At 41.9% G+C, this 12,871-nt stretch overlaps 1 long non-coding RNA gene across 2 annotated transcripts in view; it reads right to left on the bottom strand.

Moving 5' to 3' along the window:
* The window catches only part of LOC121491477, a 252,610-nt gene extending 239,958 nt beyond the window's left edge, over positions 1-12,652 (bottom strand). For both annotated transcript variants that reach the window (XR_005987992.1, XR_005987991.1), the window contains exon 1: positions 12,586-12,652. This is a non-coding gene — a long non-coding RNA (uncharacterized LOC121491477). The remainder of the gene's footprint in view (positions 1-12,585) is intronic.
* Positions 12,653-12,871: the final 219 nt, after the last annotated feature.

The raw sequence follows: 12,871 nt of genomic DNA, 5'->3' as shown, positions 1-12,871 counted from the left end.
AAGAAAAGAATGGAATGATTCCCAAGTTTTTATCTTAAGAAACTGGGATGATGCCACTTTCTGAGGATGAAACTGGAAGAACAGTTTAGGGAGAAGGAAGAGTAGAGAATAGAGTTCTGTCTGAGACTCATTACAATGAAGATGGCTATTAGACATTCAAGTCATGGAGGCAATTGGACAAGTAAGCAGTTTGATTTATGAGCCTGCTGCACAAGGAAAAGTCAAGACTGCAGTCTTACATTCGGGAGTCATCTGCATATAGATGGTATTAACATGATGCAACCAAATGAAATCTACCAGGGAGATAGTGTAGCTAGAAAAGAGAACCCAGGAAAGAGTCTGGAGGTCAAGCAAAGAAGATGGAGTGAGTCAAGAGACTGAAAGGGAATATCCAGTGACATGGAGGTAGGAAATCAAACATGAGAAGCTGGCATCACAGAAGCCAAGAAAAGAAATTACCTGGATTATCTTTTTTTTTTTTAAAGAAGTAGCAGCTTTATTTTATTTTTTTAATTTTTATTTATTTATGATAGTCACAGAGAGATAGAGAGAGGCAGAGACACAGGCAGAGGGAGAAGCAGGCTCCATGCACCGGGAGCCCGACGTGGGATTCGATCCCGGGTCTCCAGGATCGCACCCTGGGCCAAAGGCAGGAGCCAAACCGCTGCGCCACCCAGGGATCCCTACCTGGATTATCTTTATTCTGAAACTAGCACTGCTAGTTCAAAAGGTCTGCTGAGTTGCTTAGAACCTTGATTCAATAATTTCTATCTCATAGAAAGAAAAATATCAGGGTCATGGATATAAACTACCTCCAAAATGCATGCCCTTAGCTTCTTGAGGAGCTGATGAGCATATTAATAGCAATGATCCTCCCTCTCTAACACTGGAGTAGCTCCTCTTATTGGCAGTGACTCAGCAGAGCCTTCTCCATAGTCAGAAAACCTTTCAAGACAGATCATTCCAATCAGCCATGCCTTTGAGAGAATGACTTTCTTTTTACATATGTTATGTATCTAAGAATATCAGCTACAGATTATTATCAGACAGGCCACATATAATGAATGTGAGGTAGTTTGCTTACTAACTAGTTGCTTTGGGGCTATACATTAAATAGAATATTGCTAATAGCCATCACTTTAGTTTGACCTGCTGCAAATATTAGCTAACTCAATACTCCATAACCACTGATTTGTCTATTTGTAAGACTATTAAACATTTACAGATCAAATGATATATGAAAGAAAATGCCTTAATCATCAAAACAACCTCATTTCCCACATTAATGGTGGCTTATAATACGATAGTCTTTCAGCAAAATATGGTTTCCAGATTAGCCAACATGACCTATATCAAATTCTGTACCAACTTTAATGGACTTCCATCACAACACTTGAGAATTCTTCAAGTCATGGCTTGAGATGTCGGAGTTGGATACCTTCAAGGGTTGTTTATTTGCTTGTTTTTTATTGATGTTGTCATAGTTGAAGTGATATTGATGATAATTAGGTACTTGAATGCCAAGGAGGATTTAAATAAAACTCTCTAGTCTCCCACAAAAATCTTTTTTTAAATAGATTTTGTTTATTTATTCATGAGAGACATAGAGAGAGGGAGAGGCAGAGACATAGGCAGAGGGAGAAGCAGGCTCCATGCAGGGAGCCTGAGGTGGTAGTCAATCCTAGGTCTCCAGGATCACACCCTGGACCGAAGGCAGGTGCTAAACCGCTGAGCCACCCAGGCATCCCATATAAAAATCTTAAGAGGTCTATCAAAGTACATAAACTGTACAGAAAAGTATACAAGTTAAATGATTCAGAAAGGTTCCACCCTCAAATAGAGAAAAAGTTAACCTCCCCATCCACTAAAATATAGGTTCATAATCTACTTCACAATTTTATATACAAGTTTAGGAAGGTCTCCGATCCTCTGAAGACTACCTGTTCTTCCACTGCCCCAGAATTCCAAGTAAGACACACTCTGGAATTAGAATATTTTCTCCTATAAGGTGGGCCATGTACCCCTTCTCTTTGTTATCAGGAACCAGAACTTTCAGTTTCCCAAAACTGATGGGGGTGGGGATGGTATTCTCTAGGAAAATGGGCCAGCCCCTTTGAGAACTGGACTTCGTTTCCCACAGTATAGGAGGCTACAGATGCTGGGAGCTATCCTGCGTCCTGAAAATCTTGGGCCTGTGTCTCCAGGCGCTGTCCAAGGTACCAACGTCTTAAATGAGTGCTTCTCAAAAGTATGGTCTACAGACTACCTGTATCAAAATCAACTGGGCATGAGTATTAAAATACAAATTCCTGGCCTATTCCAGAACCAATGAGCTAAAATCTTTATAGGTAAACCTCACAAATCTGCATTCCGACAAGTTTCCCAAGAGTTCTTATGTCTGATGCTAACTTATGTCTCCCAAATACCAGTACCACTGTTAGGATTGGGACTATTTATTCTCATCCGAATTCACTGATCACTGCAAGTATACCTGATACCTTTAATATCATCTGTATCAACAGTAATGATGAGTTATTTTATTCCTGAAAAAGACAGTAACCAAATTTCTTCCAGATGGTTTCTGTCACAATTTGTCATGAGAAAAAAAGATTCAACTCCATCAAGAAATCTCAGGAAAGGTAAACCCTTTTGAAAATCAACTTCCTTGATCTTTTGTTAGCAAGTCTTTCCTGACCATCCAATCTAGTAATAAAAATAACTGTAATTACAACCAATATTCACTGTTCACTCACTCTCTACCATCTGTTAAGCCTATAGCAGTGATGATACAGATGGCCCCCAACTTACAATGCTTCAACTTACAATTTTTCTACTTTATGATGGTGTGAGAGATGTATCCAGTGGAAACTTCACTTTGAATTTTGAATTTTTATCTTTTCTTGGCCTACTGATAGATAGTATGATTCTCAAGATGCTAAGCAACAGTAAAAAGCTGCAGCTTCCACTCAGCCCCACAAAGTAAACAAGTGATACACTTACAACCATTCTGATTTTCACTTTCAGTACAGTATTAAACAAATTACATAAGATATTCAACACTTTATTATACAACAGGCTTTGTGTTAGATGATCTTGCCCAACTGTAGGTAACTATAAATGTTCTGAACACATTTAAGGTAGGGTAGACTAAATGATGACATTCAGCAGGTTAGATATATTAAATATATGCTCAACCTATGATATTTTCAACTTATCAGGATCTCATCCCATCGTTGAGGAAGATCTTTAGTCAACCTATGATATTTTCAACTTATCAGGATCTCATCCCATCGTTGAGGAAGATCTTTAGTCAAAAAAATACCGTGTTCACTACATGCCCAGCACTGTTCAAAGTTCCTTGTGTGACTGTTTCATTTAATCCTTACAGTATACATTTACCTGTGACCCCAAAGAAAGCAGGAGAAATTATACCCTTTATTACTTAAAGCATTGGGACCTGCTTATATGCCTTGTCATATAAGTATATGATACTAAAGTTAATGCTTTGATATTATCTTTAAAAACATGTGTTAAGTGGGGGAGAATAGAAATGCCCTTTATCAATTGCTTGTGGTATTATTCCAGGAACTTCAATGCAATGTTCATCTTCAATTAAAAAAATCACAACTACTTAAAAATAGGTTTTACTATCACCATCTTAACGAGTTTACTGAGGTACTGACAAACAATTAACTGCAAATATTCAAAGCATGTGATTTAATAGGTTTTGACAGATGAATACACTCATGAAACCATCACTTCCAAAAGTCTCCTTGTGCCCTCCTTCCAAACCCTCTCTGGTTGCTTGTTTCCAGATAACCATTGGTCTGCTTTCTGATACTATAGACTAGTGTCTATAGTATCAGTATTCTAGAATTTTATATAAATAAAAGCATAGAGTATGTACTCTTTTTTCTGCCATCTTACACTCAGCATGATTACTTAACATTCATTCATGTTACTGCATTTATCAATAGTTCATTCCTTTTTACTACACAGAAGTATTCCAATTATTGCCATTTCATAAATAATAAAACTGAAAATAAGAAATTTGTCTAAAATTTTGGTAAAGGGCTAGATTCAAATGTAATGCCCAACACAAAATCCTCAGATTTTCCTACTAAAACTTCTGTCTACTTTTAACTAAGAAACAGCTCCATGTATGTCTTCAGAAGGGAAGAGATATAGACCCCAGACTGAGTAGAATATAGTAATCATGCAAAAAATAGCTGGATGACTGGAGAAGATATCATCTACCCTTCCCTTTCCTGCTCTTATCAATACCACCTCAACCCTTGGGCTTCCCATTATAAGTCACTCACTCTGAGAAGAGCTTCAAAATCCAAGCTGCCAAGGTACATGGAGATCACTGGGCACATGGCCTAAGATGTAGCTAGAATCTCATCTTACAGACCAAAAGGGAAGGGAGCATGTGGGACAAATGTTGGGAGATGAGCAGATTTACAGCAAGGTAAGGAGGTATCCAAGGAATTATAAAGACCTCATTAAACTGGGTCACTTGTGTGACTTCCCCCGATGGACACACTAAGGACAGAAGAGGAGATAAGTAAAAAATAGAAAAGGTGAACTACTCTTGCCAAACTCCCAATTGCTCATCTGGTGATCTCAGACACCCAGGACTCTTAGAGTATAAAACGTAATGGAATGCATTCCCTGCCCCCAATCCTCAACATACTTCAGAGGAAGAATTAAAAACAATAATAATAACAATAACTAGAATTTACAGAGTGTATATTATATGCCAGGCACCATATAAGAGAATCTTATATCAATTTTACTAACAAGGAAATGAATTCTCAGAAAATATAAGTGACTCATCCATAGTCATATAGCCAGAGAGTAGTTAAATTATATCCAGAATTTCAATCTCTGAGACTTAGTCCAGCACTCTTTCCATGCCTTACAAGGATTCCCAGGTGCCCAGCACCCAACCAGCACCACACGCTTCACCATCACTGGTCCCATCCCAGGCGTACAGTAGAGTGTATGTTGACTTAGGTCCTTCACTTTCAAAACCCAGATGTCTTATCCTACCCCATCAGAATATACCATTCTGTGTGCCCTACCCTCAAAATACTGTTAAACACTATAATCAGTATAAAGGATACTCTGATAAATTAATTCTGCACCAAAATGTTAATGATTATGTTATGCTCTTCTCAGGTACTCACTGGGGCTTAAGAAGACAGTGCCTAAAAGAACGATGGAGATGGTGGGCAGCACTGTGATGTAGACATTTTCCAAGCCTGGTCTTCACACAACTGAATGTGGCTGATTTACAGACTCTAATTCCAGGCAAAGTAAACTACTACTCCTCTTTCAGAGGGGCCAATTTGGGCTAACGCAGCCTTTTGCCTAGAGGAAGAAGAATGGAAATAGTAATCATAACAGTTAAATGATGATGATAATAATAATAGAAGCAACATTTATCGATTGAGATATATATACACATATATCTCGACTGTTATACCGACAGTAATACTAACCACAATATAGATATATAGATATATACCAGTATTATCTCAATCCACAATTCCATGAAATAAGTGCTATTGTTAGTCTGTTCATTTACAGGTGAGGAACCAGAGAGGGGCTAAGGAATCTGGGAATCAATGGCTAGTCTTTCAAACTCCAGAACATTCATTCTTAACCAGTTCACAGAGCTCCAACAATTATCGTTTATTGTGCACCTACTATGTGCCTGACACTGTGCAAACCTTAAGCATATTCACTGAAACTTCACAGCAACCCACTGAGGTATTATTATCCCCGTTTTACAGATGAGGCTCAGCCAGGGAAGACAGGAAACGGGGCTTAGGGAAACGCTGGAACCCACCCCAGGCCGTCCAAAGGCTTTCATTCCCAGGGGCCAAGCAGGCCAGGAGCGGACTCCGCGCGGCCACAGCGCCAGTAGTTACCCCCGCGGGCCACCAGGGGGCGGCGTCCGGCCAGAGCAGCGCGAGCTCCGCCCCAGCCCGCCCCAGCCACAGCAGCCAATCAGAAACTGACGGCGCCGCGCTGCCCGCGGGAACGGCCGTGGATGACTAGATCGTTCTCTTAAGGGACGTTTGGTTTTTCACAAAAAGGTGTAAAGTGACGCACACGTGACGGGCAGTCTCCGCAGGAGTCTGTACCGGGGAGACAGAGATCCAGACATTTCTACCCGGAAAATTACCCGAGGCGCCTCAGCCCGGCGCTCCGACGGCGGAGAAGGCGGCAACCAATCCCGACAGTCCCCTTCCGCGTGTGTCGCGGCCACCAATCCCGCCGTCTTCCGGGGGCGGGGCTCGTACCATCTCAGCCTATCAGGAGCGCAGTTTGCCTCTTGCGGGGGGCGGGGCGGGGCTTCTCGCCGCCGAAGCCCACAGGCCGCCGGGAGGGGTTGCTGGTCCCCGGCCGCGCTCTGCGGGGATGCGCGGGGGTGTGGTGGGGTCGCGGGGTCCGCAGAGGGCCCGCGCCTCAGGCAGCAGCCGCCGCCTTTCTCTGGCTGGCGCTGCGGTTGGCGTGGCGCTCGGTCGTTACCCGAAAGTTTAGGGTGCGTCCGCACTCGTCCATTCCAGGCAGTGCACGTGCAGCCCCCCCCCCCGCCCCCGGCCTTAATGGCGCGCACTGAGCCTCTCGGGATCCCGCAGATGTGACGCCCCCCTCGCAGGGATTGATTGGTCCTCCCTGAGCACCTTTGGCACTACAGCGTCTGCTGCGCTGTTTTATGGACTACTCTGTTCTGTGCTGTTATACGCTGACCTGAGGGCAGAGGCCACGCCTTACACATCTTTGCGTTGAGCGTGCAAACTTTACATTGCATCTAAACTCTGTGCAGCACTTTTCCCAGCTAACTGTAAAGTGGGGATAATGGTTATCGCCTGTATAAAATGTGTGCACTAAATTAGCATTTGTAAAGCACTCGGCAGAAGAATGTCTTGCATACAGCAAGTGCTCCAAAAAGGTCAGCCGTTGTCACTCCTGTGCCCGGCTAAAGCCTAGAATGTGCACTCAGTAGTGTTTAGAACCAGTGTCACATACTCATTCTGGGAAGTTTAAATCTGAACTTCCTCGGAAGTGCAAGAAGGTGATGTCCAAAAGTTTTATACGGACATAGGGCTTAGGAAGGTGTCCAGGGTGCTTCAACGTGTTACTGCAGTTAAGAACACCACTGTGATGTCAGAAGCTGGGTTCAAGTTCAAGCTTGCTGGCTGAATGACCATGGAAATTAAAAGTGCTTCAGTTCCAAATCATTAAAATAAAAAAAAAAATTAAAAAGGAGGAGGGGCACTTGGATGGCTCAGTGGATTAAACATCCCACTCTTGACTTCAGCCCAGGTCATGATCTCAGGGTGGTGGGCTTGAGCCCCATACAGGCTCTGCACTCAGCAGGGAGTCTGCTTGAGATTCTCTCTCCCTCTCCCTCTGCACCCCTGCCCCTGCTCGTTCTTTCTCTCTCTCTCTCTCTCTCAAATAAATCATTTTTTTTAAAGTGCTTTAGTTCCTCAACTATGAAATGGGGATGATAATAATACTACTGCACAGGTATATGCAAGTAATGCATGAGAAGTGCTTAGAACAGTGCCTATCCTATAATAAGCTCCCAATTCCTTCTGTCCTTATCCCAATTTCACTTTGGGAGCAAGGACAGGAATATAATGGCACAGCATAGTTTCATACCTTCTACCTTATGTTTGTCTCCCACTTTAACTTTTGCAAAGCACATTCATATATGGTTTCCTTTAAGACTCACAGGCTCAGAGAAGTTACTGGTTTGCTGGAATCCTAAACATCTTTATGGTACAGCTTCATACATGTGCATTTGAAACAGAATTAGTTTCATTGTATTTTTAAATTTATAAACTGCTTTCTTCACTAATAATACATGTTAGAAACCTTTTTATGTCTATATCCCCATTTCTTTTTAAATACTGCACAGTCTTTCATACCTGAATTTATTTAACCGTTCCCCTATTGTCATCCATTCAAATGCTTAAAGCCAAATTCTGTCAAGTCTCAAGGCCCACAGCTTTGATTGTTCAGACTCTGAGCAGTCTCCAGGCCCAAAGACTCAAGTCACCAGGAAATGAAATCCTGATGGTCAGGAGTTTCCACTTGGCTCCAGATTTCTCCAAACCGCAAGCCCAAGGCTCCAGCAAGCTGTGGAGGGACGCTCCTCCCTGTGAGGAAAGGGCTAGGAGAATGTGCACATAGGGCTGGGAAGGGCTGCTGATTACCCTTCAGCGGTGGTAGTGGATTTGGAGGGCCTCTCTCAGATAGCTCTTCCCCAAACCTAGGGGTTTCTCAGCACTTCTGCCCTTGTGCCTACCCTCCCCCAGGTCCCTCACACACTTTGCCCCCCAAGACGTTATTTAACTATAACCTCCTCCCCCCCCAAAAAAAGACACATTTCCTATTACCGAATACACCCCAGTTTCATTAAAAGCTAGCAGAATTCCTAGCAGAGTTCTCAGCCCAGCTTTCTCAGGCTCAACTAGGAGACAGAAGGAATGCAAGGAGGTCATGGCATCCCATCGTGACATAGGGAACCCTCAGACATCCAATTCTAAAATGTAGCTCTCCAGCCAGAAAAGTTATTTTCTTCCCTTGAGACTTAGTTTCTTCATTTGTCAGATGAAAACAAAGGAAGGAGAGTGAGGATCCAGGATACATAAATAGAGAAAGGGGGCACATAAACATTATGTGCACGGCTGTCAGGGAATGAGGGGAGATGGAGGGGAGCCAGGGAAAAGCTCTGCATTCTCCTTCTTGGAATGGATGGAGCTGCTCCTGGAGCAAAGCCTGACATGGGACCCCCTCTCTCTGCTGGAAGAAGCCGAGAAACAAATAAGATTGTTCTCAGGATGTCATCTTGATGCTATTGCTCAAGGCTGTCACACATCTCAGCCCTTACCAAGTGCTCTCTCCCCAACCCCTTGAAGATCCTGTACATCCCCAGAATCAGTCTCACATAGGGCACAGGTTCTTATCTGCTTACCTCACTATCCAGGCCTCTTCCTTAGTAACAGAACCATGACTTTCAGCTGGGAACGTTGCCTTTCAGAATAAGACAGTTCCCAGACTCCTTTGCTGCTAGTTTTCTGGCCAAAGAGATGTAAGAGATGTTCTGGGTGAGGCTTCCAGGGAGGCACAGTGAAGGCAGCCCCAGCCCCCTTTTATCTTCTCCCTTATTCCCTTCCTCAGTCCTGCTTTCTGGGAAGAAAGTGACCTTCACTGAGGATGCCAATCACAAGCTAGGACAATGGAGCAGAATTATAAAAGGAGCCTGAATCTTGATAACCATTGTCTGTGATCTGCCTACCTGAAGACTTCTTTGCTGTGAGAAAATAAAACCCTTACATATATAAGTCACTGCTATTTTAGGTTTCCTGTTATATGTAGTCCTTAACTGACTAGTCTCTCTTCTACAAGGTTTAGAAGTTGCTGGAAGGAAAGCTGCTTAAATCCCACTGTTTTCTTTTTCTTTGAAGAACCAAGCAGAGGAATTAAGGTCTATTATTGGCTCAGCTACCTTAACCTTAGAGAGAGACATTTATAAATAATTACCAGAACATTCTTCTGATTGGACCATGTTGACCAGCACAAAATTAAGCCTGGACTCATGAAACATTTGGGGACAAAACATACAAGTACTCTCTAACTAAATCACACGTTGGCATAACCTTGACGTCCTATTTTCATATGAAAGAAAACATAATATTCTGTGGAGGAAGATTCTCAGCACACAGGAAAGTCCCTGAATGCTTTTGTTGGTGGTTGGGTTCAGTTCAGCCTCCAAACTGACCTCTAAGTGACAGCTTCTTTGGAACAGAACCCAGCTACGTTACAGTCTCTAAGGAATGTTCAGGCATTCACAGTTGACATCTGGCCCAAAGCCTTCTAAGCCTCCAACCCCTGTTTCTTCTCAGGAGGGGATTCAGCTGGCCCCTCTCTCAGCAAACCTTTTGCAATCATGCCCTCCGCGGGACATTGTGAGAGGGAACAGTTGTCCCAGAGCAATGGTTCTCAAACATGAAAGTGCCTCGGAATCCCCTGGAGGGCTTGTAGAAATACAAATCACTGGGCTCCAACCCCAGAGTTTCTGATTCAAGAGATCTGGGGTGAGATCTAAATATTTGCAGCTTTAATAAATTCTCAAGTGATGCTGATGCTGCCGGTCCAGGGAACACATTTTGAGAACCACTGCCCTAGAGTCAGGTAAAGTACTTCAGGCTATTTCTGGGGAATTTCCTCCAGTGTGTTGTGAGGTGGTGGCCTCGGCAAAGCTGCCCTGAGAACTGTCCTTTCAGGACCTCTGTCTCCTTCCCCAGCCCCAGGCTCCCATCAGGCCCCTCAGGGAGAGCTCCTTCTCACAGGGCCACTGAGTAGGAACCTTCACAGGCATTTGCCTCCTCTGGAGTACCCCCTACAGTGTTGAGGATTGGGTCTAGAGAGGAAGAGAGGGTGGAGTTACATAACCTATTTTTTCTTTAATGTCTAAATATGTTAAAACATAACATGTTTACATAACAAAACATAACATGTTATGTTTTAACATATTTAGATGTTAATCTAAATGTGTTGTGTTAATGTGTTAATGTGTTGTTCTTACAATAAAGTAATAAAAGAAAAGGGTTAAGAAATACAGACTATTTTGGAAATGTTTGTGAATAACATTTATTGAGCAATTACTGTGTTTCAGGCACTGTAGTAAATGCTCATTTAGTTAATGTCACCATATTTGAGCCTAAAACAGGCTTAGAGAGGCTAAATAACTTGCCAGTGTGACACAGATCATCAGAGACAGAGCAGGGACTCTATTGCAAGTTAATCCAATTCCAAAGCTTGATCCTTAGGCAATGGTGTGGTTTGAAAATTCTGCTTTCTAATGCCACTAAGACATGCATTCTCACTGAGGGTGATATGGCCCTGAAGGGAGAAAAAATTAGTTCTGAGGGTAGGAGGCGAATAATCTTTATTCTTTTTATGAATAAAATACAGACATACACACAGTACATAATAGGTATACAATATATCTGTAGCATTAAATTTTACAGGGAGAGAGTAATTAGAAAAATATATCTAAGAAGTCTCTTTATAGGGACATAATGAAAACAAGATTGAGAAACACTGTGCTAGTGTATTTTGGCAAAGAGCCCGTTTGCTGAAAAAGTTAGTGCTGTCTTACACAACTTCCAAAGTTTTCTATGAAGCAGAGGACAAACAAAACATTTGACATTTATTGTTTAAAGCTTTTACTTGTTAAGCCATATGGTCCTCTCAAGAACCTCCTGATGAAGTCATTAAGGAAGATATTTAATATCCATATCTAATAGATGAAGGGATTGAACTTTAAAGATAATAACCATCCACCTAGATTTAATGCCAAACAAAACTATCCCTCAAGAATAAACTGAAATAAAGAAACTGGTAGACAAAGCAAAGCAGAGCTTGTTATAAACAGACCTCAGTGGGAAAACTCTAATGTCTGAGATACAAGAAGGAATGAAGCAAGCAAGCAAGATTGTTAACATGCAAACAAATCTATACAAATATTGATGTATAAAATAATAGTCGTAAGGTCTAATTTGGGGGCTTCCAGATATAAGACAGAACTAAAATGTTGGACAACAATGGCATATAAGTCATGAGAGATGGTTAGAATTAAAGCATACTCACGTCTTTGAGTTAGTTTGGGAGAAGAGTATAGACTGATTCGAGAATTTCAGTTAAACGTCCAAGTTAAATTTCCAAGTTAACACGTAAAAGAATAGATGGTCAAGCATATAACTGTCCAATGAAAAGAATGAAAAGTGGAAGGAGCAAATTCTATGCTGTCTCGCCACAAATGTTGAGTCATGGGGAAAAAAATCAAATAGAGCCTTTAAATTTACTTAAAATCATCATCTTTGAATATAGTGGTTTTATTAAATGTTGCTTAAAAATCAATTTCAGGAGTAAAGTTTTCATACTAAAAACTAAAAAGCTTTTTTTCTTATCTTCATCACTTAATAAGTGTTTAGAACTTGAACAGTGTCTCTAAAATGGTGATACATACAATTGTGGCTTCCAAGATGTTAAGCCCCAAGGAGAAGACCCATGATGCTGTGGTTTGAGAGATGCTGCACACCACATCCTCACCTGGAGATTCACAAAGCTCCAAAGCCCTACGAAGACTTATATATAGTAACCCCAGTCTTTTCCAAATATTTTTCCCCACTATGTGAACTATATTAACACTCCATAGAACAAACTCTGGACAACTCTAGATTCAGCCTTCTTATTTAATTTCAGTGGCTCAGATTGAAAACACACCAAAACACAAAACATAGATTTAATTCTTCTGAGGACTCAACAAAACCATTTTAAAAGGTTGAAACTGTGACCTCAAGTAATTTGAAACATAGCAATATCAGTCATTTGCACAACCTCACAGTTACGCTCCTTGGTGCCTTTGCATGACAAACACATGTCCCAACACATACAGGCTCATGGAGTTTCTCCCCTGTAGTCTCCCACTGAACAGACAGCATGCTCACACATTCAGCCTGCCCCCAAAATGACCACTGTCAGCTTTCTCACCTCATGTGTTCTTATTTCTTCATTGCTTACCCACCATCTTCTGCCCCTTCAGTTTGGTTTTGGAAGTCTGAAAAGCAATGAGATAAATTAAAAAAAAATTTTCTGAAGAAATAGTCTCCTGGCTCCTTGGGGGAAAACCCAGGAATAAAAGTGCCCCAGGACAAGTCACATCCTTTCACAATCTGGGTCTTGGTTTCCCCAATGGTCTAAAGAAGGGACAAATGACATAGCGCCAGAGCTCCTTCTAGTCTCGGATTGTGCAATGATCAGCCTGGTGTTACCATTG

This window comes from Vulpes lagopus, chromosome 5 (assembly GCF_018345385.1).
Source record: "Vulpes lagopus strain Blue_001 chromosome 5, ASM1834538v1, whole genome shotgun sequence".
In the NCBI taxonomy this organism is placed as follows: Eukaryota; Metazoa; Chordata; class Mammalia; order Carnivora; family Canidae; genus Vulpes; species Vulpes lagopus.
This window is presented reverse-complemented; position numbering and strand designations above follow the sequence as displayed.